Raw genomic sequence first — 21,352 nt, 5'->3', positions numbered from 1 at the left:
ATGCATGCCATAGGCAGCATATGTGGAGGTCAGGGGACAACTTGCAGGAGTTGGTTCTCTCCTTCCACCATGTGAGACTTAGGGATCAAACTCACAGATCCTCAGGCTTGGTGGCAGGTGTCTGAACCATCTCAACAGCCCTAGGCTGTCTTCATGGTGACCACTTAGGTTGTATTTTGAAACTTCTCACAGTGATTTCTGGAGCCCTCTCAAATGTTCCAAAAATATCTCCTGGTCATGTTACAATTCTAGAATGACTCATCACCACTTCCGAACAAAGTCAACACCTTGGTTAACGCCAGGTCTTTCCATCCCTGGCTCCTGTCTGTCAGTCACCCCCCCCCCCCATCTCATACCCACTGTCTGTCCCCAGCATACTGCTGCTCTGCACTTGTCCCTTCATCTGCCCATCTTCGACTTCTTCCTACTGTGTCTGTAAAACCCAGGTGTGCCCAAAATCCACTGGGACACTTTCCATGATGCTTTACACCACTGTGGCTTAGGGTGCCCCTCACACCACTCTGGGTTCTCTTGATGGATATTCCCAGAATTTTAAGAACACACACTTGTTACTGCTTCCCTGCTCCCCACCCAAGGACAAAGCGGAGTGGTAGCTGGCAGAAAATAGACATAAGCATGCACACGTCTGAATAAACGTCTAATCCTTAGGATGATCATCAGCCTCTCTCGGGAGAGTCACTTACTAACTTATGTGTCCATGAATCATTTTTTTTTAAAGAAATCTATAGCTTGCAGGATCAGGCGACTTTAAATGCCAACTATAAACACAGGATATCACTCAGACGTGACAGCACCTGTACCTTCTTTCTACCACTATGACCGTGCTTTTCTCTAGTAAGGACACTTCAATTTTCTTTCTTTCTTTTTTTCTTTTTTGGTTTTTCGAGACAGAGTTTCTCTGTATAGCTCTGGAGACTGTCCTGGAACTCACTCCATAGCCCAGGCTGGCTTCAAACTCACAGAGATCCTCCTGCCTCTGACTCCCGAGTGCTGGGATTAAAGGCGTGCACCAACACGGCCCAGAGACCACTTCAGTTTTCTACAGGGGAATCTGTTTTCCCAAGTGCTCAACATCATCCTGAGGGCTGAACACTTCCTTTCCTCAGAAAAGCCCCATTCCGAGACCAACTGACTGTCATTCTCACAGACATTAAAGCTCATGTGAACGTTAGGTGTAGAACCTCAGCTGCAATTAGAGGCGTGAGTAGGTACTCTTTTCCCACGGGTGTGGGTAGTAGCATGCTTTTAAAATATAATCACAAGGGACTAGAGAGTTGGCTCAGAGGATAAGAGCATTTGCTGCTCTTGCAGAAGCCCCAGATTCGATCTCCAGCACCCACATGGCCGTTCACAAACATCTGTAACTCCTCTTCTGGAGAATCCAACACCCTCTTCTGACCTCCACAGGCACCAAGCATGCTCATGGTGCACAAACATACATGCAAGCAAAACAGTCATACACATAAAATTAATTCTAAAAAAAATAAATAACATAGTCACAAACCGGACATGGTAGTGCATTTCTGAAGCCCTCGTATTTAAAAGAGCAAAGAGGCTCAGCACAAGTTTGAGGCCAGCCTGGTCTACATCATGAGTTCCAGGCCAGCCAGGAATACAAAGCAAAACTTGTCTCAAAAAACTCCACTTCCAAAAAAGAGTTGGGGAGCTGGGGTGGCAGTTCATACAGTGGGGTTCTGGAGGACTGGAGACAAGAGGATCCCCTGGAACCCATATGGTAGAGGGGGAGACCAAATCCTACAAGTTGTATCCTGTGATACAGGTACACCTGCACACACACTTGCATGCACACACACACTAAGTTCACAGACTCTTTGCTGTGCCTACTCCCTTTGCACTTAGTAATACAAAAGGAATGTGGAGGGGGTGTTAGACTTCCAAAACTGGGTCATAAAAAGGACAGTGGTTTCTATCACCCCACTTCCCTTACAGAGAACTATGAGGGAGGACAGCTACCAATAGAAAACAAGAAAGATTCAGGAGGCATTGAGGACTTCTGCCACTGGTCTTTGGAGTTAGCTATTTTGGATTTAGATCCCCCAACCTAGTGAGAGGCACTGTGCCATCATCACCTAGGTGAACTACACCTGATTTCCAACCCATAGAAAGTGCTGAAATCACAAAGTTGTTTTATTTTGTTCATTTATTTGGAGAAGACCTCATATTGTAGCCCAGGCTGACCTCAAACTCAGAATTCTTCTGTCTCAGCTTGAACTCCTGGATTACAAGTATGCACCACCACACCTTGCATAAATGTTGTTTTTAGGTTTTGTTGTTTTTGTTTGTTTGTTTTTTCGTTTTGTTTTGTTTTTGGTTTGGTTTGGTTTTTCTTTCTTTCTTTCTTTTTTTTTTTTTTTTTTTTTTTTTTTTTTTTTTTTGGTTTTTTGAGACAGGGTTTCTCTGTGTAGCTTTGCGCCTTTCCTGGAACTCACTTGGTAGCCCAAGCTGGCCTCGAACTCACAGAGATTCGCCTGGCTCTGCCTCCCAAGTGCTGGGATTAAAGGCATGCGCCACCACCGCCCGACTTGGTTTGGTTTTTCAAAACAGGGTTTCTCTGTGTAACTTTAGAGCCTGTCCTGGAACTCACTCTGTAGACCAGCCTGGCCTCGAACTCACAGAGATCCACCTGCCTCTGCCTCCCCACCCGGAGCCTAACACATTAAATTTTGTGTTTCTTTGTTACAAAGCAACAGATAAGCAACACCAGGAGGCAATGGAAGGAGGAGTGAGAAAAATACCACTACAGAAGAAACCACAGTCCAGCACTTGAGAGGCTGAGGCAGGAAGATTGCTTCCAGTTCAAGGCAGCAGGAGAAGGCGGTGATTGCATCAAAAGAACAAACAGTGGGGAGAAGAGCTGTGAGGGTGGAGGACGAAGACATCCCCATCACCACTCATGACCATACCCACCTCACCTGCCTTGGCCCTGAACTTGAAGAATATGAACTGAGTCTCACTGATGTTTCATTTGCAGGGCCCAAAGAGCCCTGGTGAGAGCGACAGAATTTAAGAAACTGCACAAGATTAGCAGATGTCCACTTGAGCCCAGGATCCCTCGGGTAGGTCACCCCCTGTCGCTCTGGGTCAGCACTTGCGCCCTCCAGGGAACAGACACGGACAAGCACAGATTTGCTTTGGCGAGTTCGGCGCGCTCGAGGGTGCCAGGCCCCAGGAATGTCCCTGCTACTCTGGGACCTCAGGCCGGGCCAATCCAAGCTGTGCTCTGCTCTCCAGGTGGCCAGACCCGCTCCAAGCCCCCACCAGCTCCTGGTGATCAAACGCAGGGGGCTTCGGCCCGAGCGAGGTCGCGCGTGAGAGTTACCTAGTTAGCTCCTGACCTGCTCTCAGACGCGTCGTCGGCGAGATCCTGCTCCTCAGCAAGTGGTCCAGGAGGATTGCCAAGGCTGGCTCAACTGCGGTCGCTGGAGTCCGGAATCCACATTCCCAAGGTGCCGGGGTGGAGAGCGACAGAGTAGGAGAACAGACTGCGCCGGACAGTAGCGCCCCTCCCCTGCCCGCCCGGGCCCGCCCCGGCCTGGAGGGCAGAGTGCCACGCCCCCACAGAGCCCGCCCTAGACCTGCCCCGCAGCAGGCCCCGCCCCAAAGAGGCTGGTGGCCCCTCCTTGGTCCCGCCCCGCTAGCGTTGTGCGTCACTTCCTGTCGGCGGAAGGGGCGTACCAAAGCGACCTGAGTCAATTGCTTAGCAACGCTAATGCCGCGTCTGGTGTTGCTCTTTTCCAGCAAAGAGCCGGCTAGTACAGGAGCCGAGCATTTTGGTATGGTAATGCTGTGACAGCTTGGGCCTCATGTTGCAATACTGACCCCAGAAAACTATGAAGGGAGGCATCAGTCACCTAGCCAGCAGGAGAAACTCTATAAGGTTTCTTTTTTCTAGACTGCATATCATTCCACGCACTTGCTGTCCACGGCATTTTCTTCCCTCTACGCACACGCACGCACACACAGACACAGAGTGAAGGTCAGAGGACAACTTTGCATAGTTGGTTCTCTTCTTCTGCCTTTATGTGGGTTCTTGGGATCAAACTTAGGTTACAAGGCTTGCACAGTTGCTTGGCAAGGACCTTTACCCACGCAGTCTTCTCACCAGATCTCTTGTTTTTGAGACAGGGTCTGATATAGCTCAGGCTGGCCTTGAAATTTAAAATCCTTATTCTGAACTATACCTCCTGAGTACTGCGATTACAGGCATGTGCCATTACAATGGTTTTATGCAGGGCTGTAATCTAACCCAGGGCTTCGTATTTGGTAGGAAGCACTCTATCAATTCAGGTGTAACCCTAGCTTCTGTTTGTTCCTTTTTTTTTTTTTTTTTTTTTTTGAAGGTGGGGTTCTCATTTACTCAGATTGGCCTTGCATTTATTTGTTTATTTATTTATTTATTTATTTTTGGTTTTTCGAGACAGGGTTTCTCTGTGTAGCTTTGCGCCTTTCCTGGATCTTGCTCGGTAGCCCAGGCTGGCCTCGAACTCACAGAGATCCGCCTGGCTCTGCCTCCCGAGTGCTGGGATTAAAGGCATGCACCACCACCGCCCGGCTTATTTATTTATTTTGAGACAAGGTTTTTCTCTGTAGCTTGGGCTGACCTAGAACTTGCTTCATAGACCAGGCTGGCCTGGAACTCAGAGATCTGTCTACTTCTGCCTCCTGAATGCTGGGATTAAAAGTGTGCGCCACCACTGCCTGACTGGCCTTGCATTTTTTAAATATGTGTCTAAGGCTAGCCTTGAATTCCTGGTTTTCCTGCCTCCATCTTTCATTTGCTGGGATTACAGGCCGGCAACACTACAGTTACTGATTTTAAGGGTGGTGGTGGTTCTGGGAGCTAAACCCATGTCCCAGTGCATGTTAGGCAAAAATATTCTGTCACTGAGCTATATCCCCAGCCCTCGATACACTTAAAATTGTTAATCTGCTTATTGTTGATGGTGCAACCTAATTCCGACTATGGATAATTATTTGGATGAGGGAGAGCTGTCTTGCCAGAGTTTGCTCTTCCTAGGATCTGTTCAAGTAGAAAGGTTTAGGATAATGATTAATATGTGCCTTCAGTTAATGTAAGGACATAGACAGACATAAAAAGAAGGCAAAATACTAGGCTCTTATCCTACTTTTATTTACCCTGTGGGCCCAAGTGAGGAGTCAAAACATTTTAGCAAAAACAGCTGATACAGGCTGGTTGCAGTATGTACTAAGTGTCACTGTTCCTAAGTATCGTGTTGCTCAAATTTGTCAAAAAATTTGTTTAGTTGTTTGATTTTATTCTTTTTTTAAATACACACACACACACACACACACACACACACACACACACACACAGTGTTCTGCCTATGTGTTTGCCTGTAGGCCAGAAGAGGGCACCAGATCTTATTACGGATGGTTGTGAGCCACCATATGGTTCCTGGGAACTCAGGACCTCTGGAAGAGCAGCCAGTACTCTTAAAGGCTGAGCCATCTCTCCAGCCCTTATTCTTATTTTTAAAATATTTTATTCTTAGTTTTGTGTATGTCAGGGGAGGTTATATGTATGTGACTGCAGGTGCCTCTGAGACCCAATGACTGTGTCAAATTTCCTGGAGCTAGGGTTACAGGAAGTTGTGAGCTGCTGGACATGGGTTCTGGGAACTAAACTCTGGTCCTCTGCAAGAGCAGTAGGCCTTTTACCATGTCTTCAGCCTCTTGTTTGGTTTTGAAACTGACTGGTGATTCGCCAACACAAAGACATGGCTCTTGCCTGGAAGGGGATAAGAGGTGGTTTATTCTTGAGTCAAATATGCAAGTGACCATGGCACAAGAACCTGGAATCAGTTACCTTGTTTTTTTTTTGTTTTTTTTTTTTTTGTTGTTTTGTCTTTTTTTTAATTTCAGAGCTGAGGACGGAACCCAGGGCCTTGCACTTGCTAAGCAAGCACTCTACCACTGAGCTAAATCCCCAACCCCAAAAACCTAGAATCAGGTTACTCCCTGTCTTAGTTAGGGTTCTATTGCTGTGAAGAGACCCATGAACACAGCAACTCTTATAAAGGAAAACATTTAATTGGGACTGTGTGAGAGCTAAAGTTACATTTTAAGTTTTAATTGATATGCCTTAGAAATCCATGAAACAAAAAAAAATGCCTCTGATCTATAAGCCCCTTGCCCAAGGACAGATAGTTCCTGAAATGCTGGAGGCTATTGTTTATGGGAGATAACAAGCCACATGTTTTCACTCCCTTTGTTGGACTCATCTGCACCAGATGTGCTTGATCACATGTGGGCAGGAGGTTCACAGGTAGGAAAAAGGCCAGGATTATGCTTGCCCCTGATCGGACCTGACAGGAAATACTTAAGTCTCTGCAAAACTTGATTCGGGGCCATCTTCTAGAAACCCAGAGATGGACCTGGCCAGAGCCCTTCCATCTGGCCAGTATTTAATTAAAGCTTACTTCAAATTTGACTTTAAATTGGGGTAGTGGTCTTATTCTCAACCAGTGGGATTAACAGCTGGCTTACAGTTCAGAGGTTTAATCATTATCATCGTGGTGGAGAGCATGGCAATGTGCAGGCAGACATGGTGCTGGAGACATAGCTGAGACTTCTATGTTTGGACTTGCAGGCAGCAAAAAGAGCAAGTAAGACATAGTCCTGGCTTGAGCATCTGAGACCTTAAAGCCTGCCCCCAGTGACATACTTCTTCCAACAACACCTCACCTATTCCAAAAAGGTCACACCTCCTAATAGTGTCACTCCCTATGAGCCTATGGGGGCCATTTTCTTTCAAACCACCATGTCCCAACATTCTTGCTGAATACCATGTCCCAACCTGGGAAAGCTTTTATGAAGTTTTAATTTTTATTTGTTTTTCTTTTTGGACAGGGTTTCTTTACATAACTTCGGCTCTACTGGAACTCACTCTGTAGACCAGACTGGCCTTGAATTAACAGATGTAGTTGGAATTTTCTTTGAGCTGCCAACCAGCTCCCAAATAAAGACACAGAGACTTATTATTAATTATGAATGCTTGGCCTTAGCTTAGGCTTGTCCCACTAGCTCTTTTAATTTAACCTGTTTCTATTCATCTACATTTTTCTCTCGGAGCTTTTTACCTTTCTTTCCTTCTGTATGTCCTACTTTCCTGCTTCCTCCGTGTCTGTCTCTTTGGCCCCTGGCGTCTCCCTGGCCTCTTCATCTTTTTTCTTTCAAGTCTAAATTCCTCCTACTTACTCTCCCTGCCTGGAAGTCCCGCCCACACCTCCTCCCTCACTATTGGCTGGTCAGCTTTTTATTAGACCAGTCAGGTGCCTTAGGCAGGCAAGGTAAAACAGCAACACATCTTTACATAATTAAACAAATGCAACACATCTTTACATAGTTAAACAAATATTTCCCAACACACAGATCTGCCTGCTTCTGCCCCCTGTGTGCCGGGACTAAAGGCAGGCATGTGACACCATACCTGGCTCATGAAATTTTTATAGTTACAGAAAGAAATATAAAGCCATAAATTGAGGCATATATGGTTCACTATGTAGCCTTGGTTGGCCTGTGGCCCTAGCTAACCTGTAACTCCCTATGTAAGCCAGGCTGGTTTCTAACTCAGAGAGACCCATCTATAGGTAAAACTCAGATGTAGGAAATGAATAATACTAAGAGGACTAACGATAGCTCATGATAATTGGGCTCTAGATCAGCAACATTCTAACATCACATATTCAGGAAGCTCTATTTTTTCTTTTTCCTTCCTTCCTTCTTTCCTTCCCTCCTTCCTTCCTCCCTCCCTCTTTTCCTCCCTTCCTCCTTTCCTTTCTTCCTTCTTTTCTTTCTTTTTAGACAAGGGTGCATGTAGTCCAGGCTGGCCTTGAACTCACTATGTAGCTCAAGATGAACTTGAACTTTTGATTCTCCTGCACCTACCTCCCAATTACTGTAATAACATGTGAACACCACCCTGCCTGGTTTTATGCTGCACTGGGGATGGAACCTAGGGCACACTAAGCAAGCACTCTATTAACTGAGCCACATCCTCAGTCCCTCCCTTTTTCCCCTTCATACAGTCATAATCAGTGAACCAGCTTTGTAGAATCTTTAGCATAGGTGTGGGCTTTTTCTGGAAACTTCAATTCACATCATCTATCATCTCCTAATGTAAGATCAGACTGGGACATCCTCATTGACAGACCAGAGCACAAAATGATAAATCAGCCATGCCTTTGGAAAAAAAAAAGTTCATTGAGAGACAAGAGAAGAAATATCAATGTCAGAACCGAGCCATTTGTGTCAGCCCCCTCAGAAGCAAGTGAGTAGAGCCAAGGGAAATCATTAACAAGGGAGTTGTAGATTGGAGAAATGGCTCAGAGGTTAAGAGCACTTGCTGTTCTTGCTCAGGATTCAGGTTTGGTTTCTAGCACCCACATGGCAGCTCACAAACATTTGTAACTCCAGTTACAAAAAGGGAATTGGTATTGTAGAATATTATTTTAAGATGTGTTACGTTTGGCCGGGCGGTAGTGGCACACACCTTTAATCCCAGCACGCAGGAGGCAGAGCCAGGCAGATCTCTAGGAGTTCAAGGCCAGCCTGGTCTACAGAGCGAGATCCAGTACAGGTTCCAAAACTACACACAGAAACCCTGTCTGGGGGGTGGGGATATGTGTTACATTTGTTTATGCTGTGGAACATTTGTTTAATGATGCAAAGATGTGTTACATTCTTTTATGTTGCATTCGTTTAACTCTGTGAAACTGTGTTCCTTTGCCTGTCTAAAATGCCTGATGGCCAATAGGGAGGCAGGAGAAAGGATAGGCAGGGCTGGCAGGCAGAGAGAATAGGGAGGAGAGAAAAAAGAGCAAGAGATAAAGGAGAAGAGGATGCCAGGGGCCAGCCACCCACACAGCCTGCCAAGGAGTAAGAGTGAAAGTAAGATATACAAAAGTAAGAAAAGGAAAAAGCCCAGAGGCAAAAGGTAGATGGGATAATTGAAAGTTAAGAAAAGCTAACAAGAAACAAGCCAAGCTAAGGTCAGGCATTTATAATTAAGAATAAACCTCGTGTGATTTATTTGGGAGCTGGGAGGTGGGCCTCCCAAAAGAGCAAAAACAACCAACAACAATTGGAATATATAATAATACAAATATTGTACTTTTTTTTATTTTTTGAGACAGGGTTTCTCTGTGTAGCCCTGGCTGTCCTGGAACTCACTCTGTAGACCAGACTGGCCTCGAACTCACAGTCACAGAAATCCACCTGCCTCTGCCTCCCGAAGACTGGGATTAAAGGTGTGTGCCACCACCTCCTGGTCAAATATTGTACTATTATGAGTCTGTGTGAAATGGAAACTCCAACAAACAGAACACATAAACATTTAGAAAGAGAACTCTTTAAAAAAAACACATGGGTTAGTTCCTCAAAAAGGTCTAGTCTCATACTGGAAATTTTTACAGCTTATATAGGGTAAGCAGCATTGTCACAAATTTGTCTACTAGGTTGATCTTTTCATCCATGTCCCAAAAGAAATCCCTTAGCTTGAACTTTATGAATCCAACCCCTACCTCCTGAGATTATAGGCATGAATCACACCACTCAGTTTAGTATATTTTATTTGTTTCCACGAAAGTCTCACTAGAAAATAGAATTTGGGAGCTTAAGAGATGGCTCAGCGGTTAAGAGCATCTGGCTGCTTTTCCGGAGGTCCTGAGTTCAATTCCTAGCAACCACATGTTGGCTCTCAACCATCTGTCCTCTTCTAGCCTTCAGGCATACATGCAGACAGAAACCTGTATACATACTAAATAAATAAACTTAAAGAAAGGTTTAGGGCTGGGCGGTGGTGGCGCACGCCTTTAATCCCAGCACTAGGGAGGCAGAGCCAGGCGGATTTCTGTGAGTTCAAGGCCATCCTGGGCTACCAAGTGAGTTCCAGGAAACACGCAAAGCTACACAAAGAAACCCTGTCTCGAAAAACCAAAAAAAGGAAAGAAAGAAAGGTTTAGGGACCACAGTGAAATCAGGGTCGGAGTTTCAATCTCGTCTCTAGGTCAATTTGTGACTGCCCCTACCCCACCCAGCGACTCTGGGTGTCCCAAACTACATTTCCCGGCAGGCCCTGCATCAACGTCGACGAACTTCCTCCCAGCATTCCCCGCGGCGGGAAAGCGCCGAGCGGGCTTCAGGCCGACAGACCACCTTTCGCTGCCGCTGTTCCCCGTGCTGCCGTTGACTTGTGAGGAGCTTCGCGGCCGTCCCCACTGGCCACCATGTCCGCCCAGGCGCAGATGCGGGCCCTGCTGGACCAACTCATGGGCACTGCTCGGGACGGTGAGTCTGAGCGGCCGTCCAGGCGCTGGGCGGGGGCGGGAGCAAGGCGAGGCCGCCTGGCATCCTGAGGCGAGGGCCGTGACAGTGTGCGCCTGCGCGGGGCGCCATTCCTTTTCCCCGCTCGCCGACCCCAGGCGCTGGGCCTTTGTCTGATCCGCTTGGCTTGCGAGGCTGCTGCGGCCGCCGTGTCCTTCTCGTCCGGGCGGTCTCCTTCCTGAGAGTCCGATCCGACTGTGGGGCTTTATCCCCCTCCCATTTTCCGTCATGCGACTTCCTCTTGGTCGGCACCGCGGCTCGGCGCCGCCCGGCATACTGGAGCTTCGGCGAAGGGCTGGAACCAGCGCGGGCTCCTGGGCGCTGGCTGCCGAGTGGCAGAATTCCTCTGATACTCCTCGGAGGAGAGGCGACCCCCGAGGAGCTGGACGGGTTTCGAAAACTCTTGCTCCGTACGGTTACAAGGGGAGCCGTAAATGAGCATTTCTAACGTGGGTTCCTCCGTGTACTTTCCTAGTCTTCCCACCCCTCATTTCCCAGCCTCACAAACTAGCCTTGGTTTAGTCAGCTCTTGGCATTCGTTAGGTAGGTGGTTCTGTAGGGAGGCGTGCAAGATCATGGTGGTGTCTCAGGAGAAACCAGTTGCATCCTAGCAAAGCTAGATCCCTGCTGTGGTTTTGTGTTTTCATTTTTACTAAAGTAATGAAGTTGTAATTTCACACTGGCACATTTCGCAGGGCTGTGCAGATTCTTTGCACCTTATTTCATAGGTCAATAAGTGCTTTTAGCTTTCTTTGTATGTTGAGTTGCTTTTGAATTGCTTCCCATATTTTTATTTCATACAAACTGAACAATTGTGGCCCCTCTATTTTATTTATAAAGGTTCAGTGTATCTTTGCCTGCCTACATCAATCTGCAAGGGAGTTGCAGAAAAGCCTCATGTTCATCGAGCCGTGAGTCACAACCAATTTCTAAGCTGTTATAACAAAAAAGTGTTTGCTTTTTTTCCACAAGTAACTTTAAAAGTGTAGTTTAGAAAGAAAACATTTTCAGTAAAAAGACACTACATTAATCCTGGATGCTTGCAAATCCTGAAATATATTCCTCCTTGACTATTACACAGCACTGTGTCCTATACACAGATTAGCCTTAAAATTTGTCACATACCACTTTGCCTTTACTTTTATGTATCATTCCCCCTGACTTCCTTACTGCAGGTGTGGGCAAGAAAACTTTTCCTTTAAAACTTTTCAACAGCGGGCATAAAATTCTGCAGCTGAGTTCTTGAAGAATGCAGATGGGTACAGTATGTGTTGGAGTTCACAGTGTGTATTGACTAACCTGATTCTTTTTTGCTTTCTTTGGTATTGTCTTGTTAAAAGTGACTCCCAGGTGCCAGCTTTCATTTTTAAGGGTGGGGATGAAAGGGGAATAAGAAGAAAAGGTCTAGAGATATTTAACAGTTAGTAATAGAGCCTGAAAGCTTTCTTCTTATTGCAGTTTTTGATAAACCACTGCCTATAATTTGACTATAACAAAAAGATTAATAAATAGCTTTGCTTGGTGGAAATTACCAGCTCTAAGTCATACATGGTAGATTCATGGCACTCTGATTACATAGGTCTTAGTGTCTCATTGCCCACATGTATATTTGGGCTGGTGCCTTTTGGTACTCACTCTTTCTTCTAACTCCTTGACTTAATGATGGAGTTAGATGTGATCAAGTGTGCGTCTTCATAAAATATTTAGCTTAAAACAAATCTGTATTCCTTTCCAGTTGTAAATATCTTTAGATCAGTTTCTTAGTGTATGTGATGGGGAGAATACAGAAATGCTAGTCTGCAAATCATCCAGGTGTGTTGTTGTGCCAGGTAGCCTTGTGTAGTTAATGAGATAATACTTTATTTAAAACCACAAATGAATTTCAGGAGATGAAACCAGACAGAGGGTCAAGTTTACAGATGACCGTGTCTGCAAGAGTCACCTTCTGGATTGCTGCCCCCATGACATCCTTGCTGGGACGGTAGGTGCATTCCAGAGTCTTATGGATTACTCAGAAGGGGTGGGACAGTAGATGTGATATTTTTCTGTACTCCAAGAGTAATATTTTTAAAAATTACATAATAAGGGCTAGAGAGGTAGCTCAGTGGTTAAGAACATTTGTTGCTCTTGTGGAAGACCGGTGTTTGATTCCCAGTACCCACATCTGTAACTCTATTCCAGGGGATCTGACACCTACTTCTGAACTCTTCAGCAACTACATTCATATGCATATACCCATACAGAGACACATGCAAATACATAGTTTTAAAATAGTAAAAATAAACCTTAAAAGTTAAATAATTTAATGTTTAAAAACATGACTTTTAGGATTAGAATTGCTGAAACACTCACATTATTTTATCCTGTGTATGAAGAATTACATGGCTGGAGAGATAGCTCAGTGGTTAAGAGCACTCACTGGTTGCCTTTCTAGAGGACCCAGGTTCAATTCCTAGGACTCATTCAGCAGCTCACAACTGTCTTAACTCTAGTCCTAGGGGATTTGACACCCTCTTGGGGTCTCTTCGAGACCAACCATGTACATAGTACACAGACATACATGCAGCCAAAATATCCATACATGTAAAAATAAAATAAAAAGAAATGTAAACAAATTATAGGAGAACTGGTGCCCATCTTTCATCTTTTAAAAAAAAAAAGTTCTTGGTGTATGAGCTGGCTTTCTGGAGCCCATTACCTATGGTGGGGTGCCTTGCTCAGCCTTGATGCAGTGGGGAGGGGCTGCCTCAACTGAATGTACCAGGCTTTGCTGACTCCCTGTGGTAACCCATACCTTTTTGGAGGAAGGGTTGGGAGGGGCAGTGGGAGGAGGGATGTGAGGGGAATCTGGTTGATACGTAGAATGAGTGGAAAAATTTCTTAAATAAAAAAAAAATAGTTGAGTATTTCACACACATACAATGTATTTTAGTCACATTCATCCCTCCACACTCTCTCTCTCTCTCTACCTTTTCGGTTTTTCGAGACAGGGTTCTCTATGTAGTTTTGGTTCCTGTCCTGGACCTCACTCTGTAGCCCAGGCTGGCCTCGAACTCATAGAGATCCACCTGGCTCTGCCTTCTGAGTGCTGGGATTAAAGGTGTGCACCTCCAAGACAAGGTTTCTCTGTGTGGCCTGGCTGTCCTGAAACTTACTCTGTAGACTAGGCTGGGCTCAAACACACAGAGATCCATCTGCCTCTGCCTCCCGAGTGCTGGCATTAAAGGCTTGTACCACTGCTGCCCAGCTTATTCCTCCAGTGTTAGTAGATTTGTTTTTGAGGGTTTCATGGAACACTTCGAGTGGGGGCTGTGGGGGAAGTGAATGTTTTTCAAGTAGAATTCCATTTTCCTTTAGCATGCAAAATTTGTTGCTCTTCAAATTATAGATTGTTGGTAGAGTTTTTGAGTTACGAAACATTTCAGTAGTATAAAATCTGTAGCAGGTTTGTTTGAAAATTTGGTTGATCTTGTTTAATTTCAAGTTGGATGTATGTTAGACTTTTATTCTGGCATGATATTTTCTTTTTTCTTTTTTCTAGCATGATATTTTGATCCATACACATACACACTTAATTTTATTTGTGTGTAGGCCTGAGTGGTTATGAATCTTTCTGATATGGGTGCCAGAAACTGAACCCAGGTTTCTGAAAGACCAGGAAATGCTTTTAATTATAGAGCCATGTTTTCTTTTCTTTTCTTTTCTTTTTTTTTTTTTTTGTCAAAGATTTATTTGTTTGTTTGTTTATTTATGTGAGTGCTCTATATGCACATATGCCTTTATGCCAGAAGAGAGCATCAAATCCCACTACAGATGATTGTGAGCCTTGTGGTTGCTGGGAACTGAATCCAGGACTGCTGGAAGAGCAGCCAGTGCTCTTAACCGCTGAGCCATCTATCTAGCCCCCCAGATTCATGTTTTTGGTTCCTGTTTTTTGTTTTGTTTTGTTTTGTTCTTTTCAGTTTGTGTGTGTGTATCTGTCTGTCTGTCTGTTTGTTCATGTAGGTACCAAGGTGTTTGTATAAGTCAGGACAGTTTGGAGGAATGAATAAAAAGATTTTTTATTTATTTATTATGTATACAGTGTTCTATCTACATGCCAGAAGAGAGCACCAGATCTCATTATAGATGGTTCTGAGCTGCCATGTGATTTCTGGGAATTCAACTCAGGACCTCTAGAAGAGCAGTGAGTGCTCTTAACCTCTGAGCCATCTCTCCAGCACCTGGAGGGATGATTCTTTCTACCCTATTGGATCTGGGGGTTGAACTCAGATTATCAAGTGGCTTTTCTTGCTGAGTCTTTTCAGCCCCCAGTATAAAATAATTAATTGAGGATTACATTGATTGCATAGTTTTTCAACTCAAGAATCTATACTGTCAAATACCTGTAGTCTCTGAATAGTACAGATATAAATGCTAGTTTTGTAGAATGTGCTTTCATTTTAAATTAAGTTAAATTTAGGACTATAAACAGTGGAGAAAATCATTTGCTATATTTCAGCTCCTTAGAGTGAAAAATCTTACAGAGGACCAGTTTAAGGCTTCACAACTATTATGAAGAATGTAAAACCAACCACTGATTATATGAATATATGTGTGCCAAAGGAAACATTTCATGGTCAATCATGGATTAAAAAAATTTGTATTATTGTATTTGTGCATGTATGTGTTCATGCACTCAAGCAGAGGCCAGAGGATAGTGACTGTTGTCCTATTATCACTAGTCACCTAATCCCTTGAGACAGAGGGGTTTTTTTAGATTTATTTAAATTATGTATACAGTGTTCTGCCTGCATGTGTCCTTGTAGACCAGAAGAAGGCACTAGATCTCACTCCGGATGGTTGCAAGCTACCATGTGGTTGCTGGGAATTGAACTCAGGACCTCTGGAAGAGCAGTCAGTGCTCTTAACTGCGGAGCCATCTCTCCAGCCCCCAGAGTCTTTTTGTTTGTTTTTTTGAGACAGGATTTCTCCGTGTAGCCCTGGCTGTCCTGGGACTTGCTCTATTAGACCAGGCTAGCCTCCAACTCACAGTGATCTGCCTGCCTCTACCTCCTGAGTGCTGGGATTAAAAGTGTGCCACACCACTGCCTGGCAAGACAGAGAGCTTTACTGAGCCTGGAGCTCATTGTACTCAGATCTTATGGAGTTCTGGCTGGGTGGACAGCCAGTAAAACAGCATCAAACCCTCCTCCACTTTTCCCCAGTGCTGTGGTTACAGATAGATGTTGCTGTGCCTGGATTATTAAATGGGTGATGGGTTCTGAACATTCATGTTTGAGCAGCAAGCATGTGTTCTTACCGACTGAGCCATCTCCCCAGCCAATCCTGCCTACTTTTTGTGTATGAGTCAAGGTCGTATTTTGAGGTCATATGCTGACCTCAAAATCACTATGCAGTTGAATCTGGGCCCGAACTCCTGATCTTCCTATCTCTCAGTTACTTTGTTAACATACCTTCTGACTTGATGCCATAAGTTTCAGGGTAAAAATTTCATGTTGCTATTTAGACAACCAGAGCAGGAGATAGCTGCACAGTCCTGTACTCAGGATTTATGTAAGCATTACAAACTCCGGAATAGTTGTTATACATGTGATTAGAGTACATAATAATACATTGTAGCCAGTCTTATTGACAATATACCACTTTTGGTGGCGAACACCTTTAATCCCAGCACTCGGGAGGCAGAGGCAGGCGGATCTTTGTGAGTTTGAGGCCAGCCTGGTCTACAAAGCGAGTTCCAGGAAAGGCGCAAAGCTATACAGAGAAACCCTGTCTCGAAAAACAAAAACAAACAAACAAAAAAAACCTTTATTTCTCTTTTTCTTTCTTTCTTTCTTTTTTTTTTTTTTAAGATTTATTTATTATATATACAGTGTTCGCCTGCATATATCCCTTCAGGCCAGAAGAGGGCACCAGGTCTCATTGTAGATGGTTTTGAGCCACTATGTAGTTGCTGGGAATTGAACTCAGGACCACTGGAAGAGCAGCCAGTGCTCTGAGCCATCTTTCCAGCCCAAAACCTCTTATTTCGCAAACTGGGCACCTAAACTAATAATCTGGGCTGTTAATGATTAGGAGAATATTTATTTTATGTTTATTTTATGTGTATGAATGTTTTGCCTGGATATATATTTATGTGCAACACTTGTGTCTGGTGCTCTTGGAGGTCAGAAGAGGTGTCAGATACCCTGGGACTAGAATTATGGATGGTTGTGGGACATCAAAAGAATAAGAGGATGCTTACTGTGGGCTCTGATTCAGCCTGTTCTCTATTCTTTTTAGTAAACAAAGATTTACCGCCGCCCCCCCCCCCCCCCCCCCCACACACACTTGTTTTTGGAGACAAGGTCTCTGTGTAGACCAGAATGCTTCCTCACAGAGATCCACTTGCCTCTGCCTCCTAAGCACTGAAATTAGAGGTGGATTACTATTTCCAGCATGGAGCATCTTGACTAGTCAAGATTTCGAGTACTGCCTAGAAACTTGATACAGTGAACTGTATTCTTGCCCTTACCAATCCCACATCTTGCCTTCCTCTTCATTGGATGCTTGGGATAATGGAAAAATAAAAGTAAAATTGGCAAAGGCTAATATTTCTTTTTTTTTTTTTGAGACAGGGTCTCTATATAGCCCTAAAACACAGAGTTTTCCCAAGTGCTGGGATTAAAGAAATGCACCATCATGCCCACTAGTTTCTTACCTTCTGACTTCTGAAGGCATCAGGCAAAACACTTAAAATATAAAATAATCTCTCCCTCCCCCTCCCCCCATCCACAGGGTTTCTCTGTGTGGCCCTTGGCTGTCCTGGAACTCACTCTGTAGACCAGGTTGGCCTTGAGCTCAGGATCCACCTGCCTCTGCCTCCTGAGTTCTGGGATTAAAGGTGTGCGCCACCACTGCCCAGCTAAATAAAAGGTCATATCTTGTTTCTTTTTTGCTTATGAGATATGGCCTCCTGTTGCCCAAGGATTCCTGTTGTTGGAAATGGGCTTATGCAGCCCACGTTGGCCTTGAATTTACTACCCTGTTACTACTCAGCCTCTAAACTGTTGAGATGATCAGCATATGCCATTATATTTGGTCCATTTCTTAATTTATTATCTATAAAACTATATTGTTATTTCAGTGAAAGTTGAAATGCTAAATTTTAATTACATGCTTTCTAGAATGAGTGTTAATGCTTTTTTTTAATTATTATTATTATTATTTCCTACAGCGCATGGATTTAGGAGAATGTACCAAAATCCACGACTTGGCCCTCCGAGCAGATTATGAGATTGCAAGTAAAGAAAGAGACCTGTTTTTTGAATTAGATGTAAGTCTTTTCAGATGTTTGTTTATCCATGCTGCAAAATATCAATCACTATTGAAAGCAGTGTAATGTTTGTAAGTTACAAAGCAAAATAATTAAATAAGCACTTGTTAAGAATCTTAATTTCTAGAACACAGCAGATGCCATCTTATATTCATGTGACTCTCAATTTATTACTGTGTTGAATTTCATGTTTGCTTTTTTATGTGTCGCATATAGCCCATGCTGGTAGCACATGCTATGTAGCCAAGGATAATCTTGAACTCCTGAGCCTCTTCCCTCTGAGTGCTGTGAGCCATGTGCCATCGTGATAGATTTATGTAGTATTGGCAGTTGAACTCAGAGACTCATGCGTGTTAGGCAAGCATTCTACCAATTATACTATATCCCCAATCCCTGGAAGTTTATTTGTTTGTTTGTTTTTTTGAGACAAGGTTTCTCTGTGTAGTTCTGGTGCCTGTCCTGGATCTTGCTCTGTAGACCAGGCTGGCCTCGAACGCACAGAGATCCTCCTGGCTCTGCCTTCCCTAGTGCTGGGATTAAAGGCATGCCCCACCACCGCCCGGCCCTATATTTCTTATAAGAGAAAAATGGATACATTGATTATGTTCCTGGCACTTACCAGCCCCTAGGAACCTTTTTGGTTTATTGAGACAGGGTTTCTCTGTGTAGTTTTGGAGTCTGTACTGGAACTTGCATTGTAGCCCAGGCTGGCCTGGAACTCACAGAGATATGCCTGGCTCTGTTTCCCAAGTGCTGGGATTAAAAGCATGAGCCACCATCGCCCAGCCCCCCCCCACTTTTTTTAAAGGTTTGTTTATTTATTGTGTATACAGTGTTCTGTCTGCATGTTTACCTGCATGACAGAAGAGGGTATCATCTCATTATAGATGGTTGTGAGCCACCATGTGGTTGCTGGGGATTGAACTCAAGACCTGGAAGAACAGTCAGTGCTTTTAACCTCTGAGCCATCTCTCCAGCCTCCTCCTGAGGTCTTAAGCTCAATTCCCAGCAACCACATGGTAGCTCACAACTGCCTGCAATGAGATCTGGTGCCCTTTTCTGACGAGCAGGCAGAACACTGTATATGTAATGAATAAAGAAATCTTGCTGGGTGGTGGTGGCACACGCCTTTAATCCCAGCACTTGGGAGGCAGAGCCAGGTAGATTTCTGTGAGTTCGAGGCCAGCCTGGTCTACAGAGCGAGATCCAGGACAGCCAGTGCTACACAGAGAAACCCTGTGTGTGTGTGGGGGGGGGGCGCAGGGGGAGAGCAGAGAGGAGATGGTGTTCTGGACTGGAGAGATGGCTCAATGGTTAAGATGGCTCACTGGCTGCTCTTCCAGAGGTCCTGAGTTCAATTCCCAGCAACCACATGGTGGCTCACAGCCATCTGTAATGAGATCTGGTGCCATCTTCTGGCCTGCAGGGACACATGCAGGCAGAACACTGCATATATAATAAATAAACAAATCTTTTTTTTTTTTTTCTTTTCTATATTCTTTCTTGTATGTATCAAAACTCGTACTGAACAATGAGTTCTGGGGTTGCAAAAGAGGATTTATTGTTGCACCTGTCTAGCCTGTAAATAAATCTTTAAAAAGAAAGAAAGAAAGAAAGAAAGAAAGAAAGAAAGAAAGAAAGAAAGAAAGAAAGAAAGAAAGATCTTAAAAAGAAAAAAAAAATAATTCAGGGAGGCTGACAAGATGGATTAATGGGTAAAGGGGCTTACTGTCAGGCCTGACAACTTGAGTTCAATCACTAGGGCCTACATTGCGGAAGAAAAAACTCCCTCAAGATGTCCTTTGACCTCCACATGTGGCGTATGCATTCCCCACAACACACACGTACAAACACAAAATTAAAAATGTTAGCACGTCAAGGATTCCCACATCTGTGGATGGGAGAAATAGGGGAAATGACAGCCAACAGGGGCATATTTTCCCTTGTAAGATATGTAAATTTTAGAGCATAATGTATAGTATTGTGACTGAGTAAGACTTGTATTTTAGAGATTTTGAAAGAGAATAGGGCTGAAGTATTTTCAAGTAAACATAACTGAGTTCATGATTGTGTTAACTTTTTATAATCATTTTATGTTGTAAATGTACGTGTTATATACCTTTTTTGTTTTTCAGTAGAAAAGTTAGATATAATATTGACGTGTAAAATCTTGTAAACTAAGACAAATTATTTGAAATATGTACAGGGATGCTCTAATTTCCTTTTTTTTTTTTTTCTCCGAGACAGGGTTTCTCTGTGTAGTTTTGGTGCCTGTCCTGGAGCTCACTCTATAGACCAGGCTGGCCTCGAACTCACAGAGATCCGCCTGGCTCTGCCTTCTGAGTGCTGAGATTAAAGGCATGTACCACCATCGCCTGGCTGTTTTCCTTTACATATAAAATTCTTTCTCTTTTGAGATAGTATTTTATGTAGCTCAGGCTTGGTGTATAGTTAAGTTCTCATCCTGTCCCTCTGCTTCCCACCAGGTTGGATTTATGTCACGGTTTGGGATCAAACCCAGGGCTTTGTGCCTAGTAGGCAAGCATTCTACTTACTGGGCTATATCCCCAGCAGGTATTGAACAGTTTTTAAATACTTAATGTGTTTATTTTTGGGACAAGATCTCACTGTAGCCCTGGCTGGGCTTGAATTCAGATCCTCCTGTCTCTGCTAGGATTTAAGATATGTTTCACCAGGCTCAGGAATTTTTTTTTAGATCGAAATTTACTTATTTTGGGCACTAGAGAGATGATTTAGCAGTGGAAAATACTGGTTGTTCTAGAGGACCTGGCTATGTTTCCCAGCACCTGCAGGATGGCTCACAATTGTTTATAACTCTAATCCCAGGGGATCTGATGTCCTCTTTTGGCCTTTGCCAGCACAGTACACATGGGATATGTAGACATACATGCAGGCAAAATATTCATAAAAAAAGTTTTAATTTAATTTTGAGATAGGGATTATAGGTATGTGCTTCTATAACAAGCTCTTCCTGCCACCCTTTTTTTTGAGACAGGGTCCCTTAACATAACATAGTACTGGTTCACTATTGTAGACTAGGCTGCCCTCAGACTCACAAGAGACCTACCTGCCTTTTCCTCCTGAGTGCTGGAATTTAAGACAGCACCACCACTCTTGACTACACCAAGCATTTTAATGAGTGCTGGGGATTGAAATCCAGTCCCCATGCTTGTACGGCAAACACATAACTGAGCCATTTCCCCAACCTCTTGAGTTGGTATTTTAATGAATTTTACTAAGTAGTTCAGTTTTGTATCAAACTCAAAAATCTTGCCTCAGTGAGAGGATTATAGGCATGTACCACCAAGCGAGCTCCTTGAGTAGATATTTTATATGACTTTGGGAACTCATCATATCTTTTATAAATTTAAAATGTTGATATTCTTTGGGTTACTTCTAAAGAATTGTTAAAAATTGCTCAGCATTTTCTAAAGGTAGAGCATGCTTAGTAGTAGAGCATTTGCATAGCTTGTGGAAGGTCCTGAGTTTGATCTCCAGCACCTTCAAAAGAAAAGAGAAGGGGGCCGGGCGGTGGTGGCACATGCTTTTAATCCCAGCACTAGGGATGCAGAGACAGGCATATCTCTGAGTTTGTGATCAGCCTGGTCTACAGAGTGAGTTCCAGGA

General features: G+C 44.0%; 1 protein-coding gene, 1 long non-coding RNA gene and 1 pseudogene across 3 annotated transcripts in view; 1 reads left to right on the top strand and 2 right to left on the bottom strand.

The window, feature by feature from the left end:
• Positions 1 to 3,594, bottom strand: part of Fam234a (family with sequence similarity 234 member A) — a 35,750-nt gene extending 32,156 nt beyond the window's left edge. Inside the window, exon 1 of the mRNA XM_059269219.1 lies at positions 3,378 to 3,594. The gene's annotated coding sequence lies outside the window, so the exon portion shown is untranslated. The remainder of the gene's footprint in view (positions 1 to 3,377) is intronic.
• Positions 3,595 to 10,140: 6,546 nt separating this feature from the next.
• Positions 10,141 to 17,725, top strand: LOC131915914 (uncharacterized). Of its 2 annotated transcripts, none has more exons than XR_009380470.1 (3): positions 10,141 to 10,350; positions 11,227 to 12,367; positions 17,606 to 17,725. It is a non-coding gene; the product is annotated as an uncharacterized LOC131915914 (long non-coding RNA). The 2 variants fall into 2 exon arrangements; XR_009380471.1 differs by lacking the exon at positions 10,141 to 10,350 and adding an exon at positions 10,362 to 10,835.
• A 1,471-nt stretch (positions 17,726 to 19,196) lies between these two features.
• Positions 19,197 to 19,298, bottom strand: LOC131918150 (small nucleolar RNA SNORA40; annotated as a pseudogene).
• Between the last annotated feature and the right edge of the window lie 2,054 nt (positions 19,299 to 21,352).

Source organism: Peromyscus eremicus, chromosome 8a (assembly GCF_949786415.1).
Source record: "Peromyscus eremicus chromosome 8a, PerEre_H2_v1, whole genome shotgun sequence".
Taxonomy (NCBI): Eukaryota; Metazoa; Chordata; class Mammalia; order Rodentia; family Cricetidae; genus Peromyscus; species Peromyscus eremicus.
Note: the sequence above shows the minus strand (reverse complement) of the source record. Positions and strands in the feature narration are given on the sequence as shown.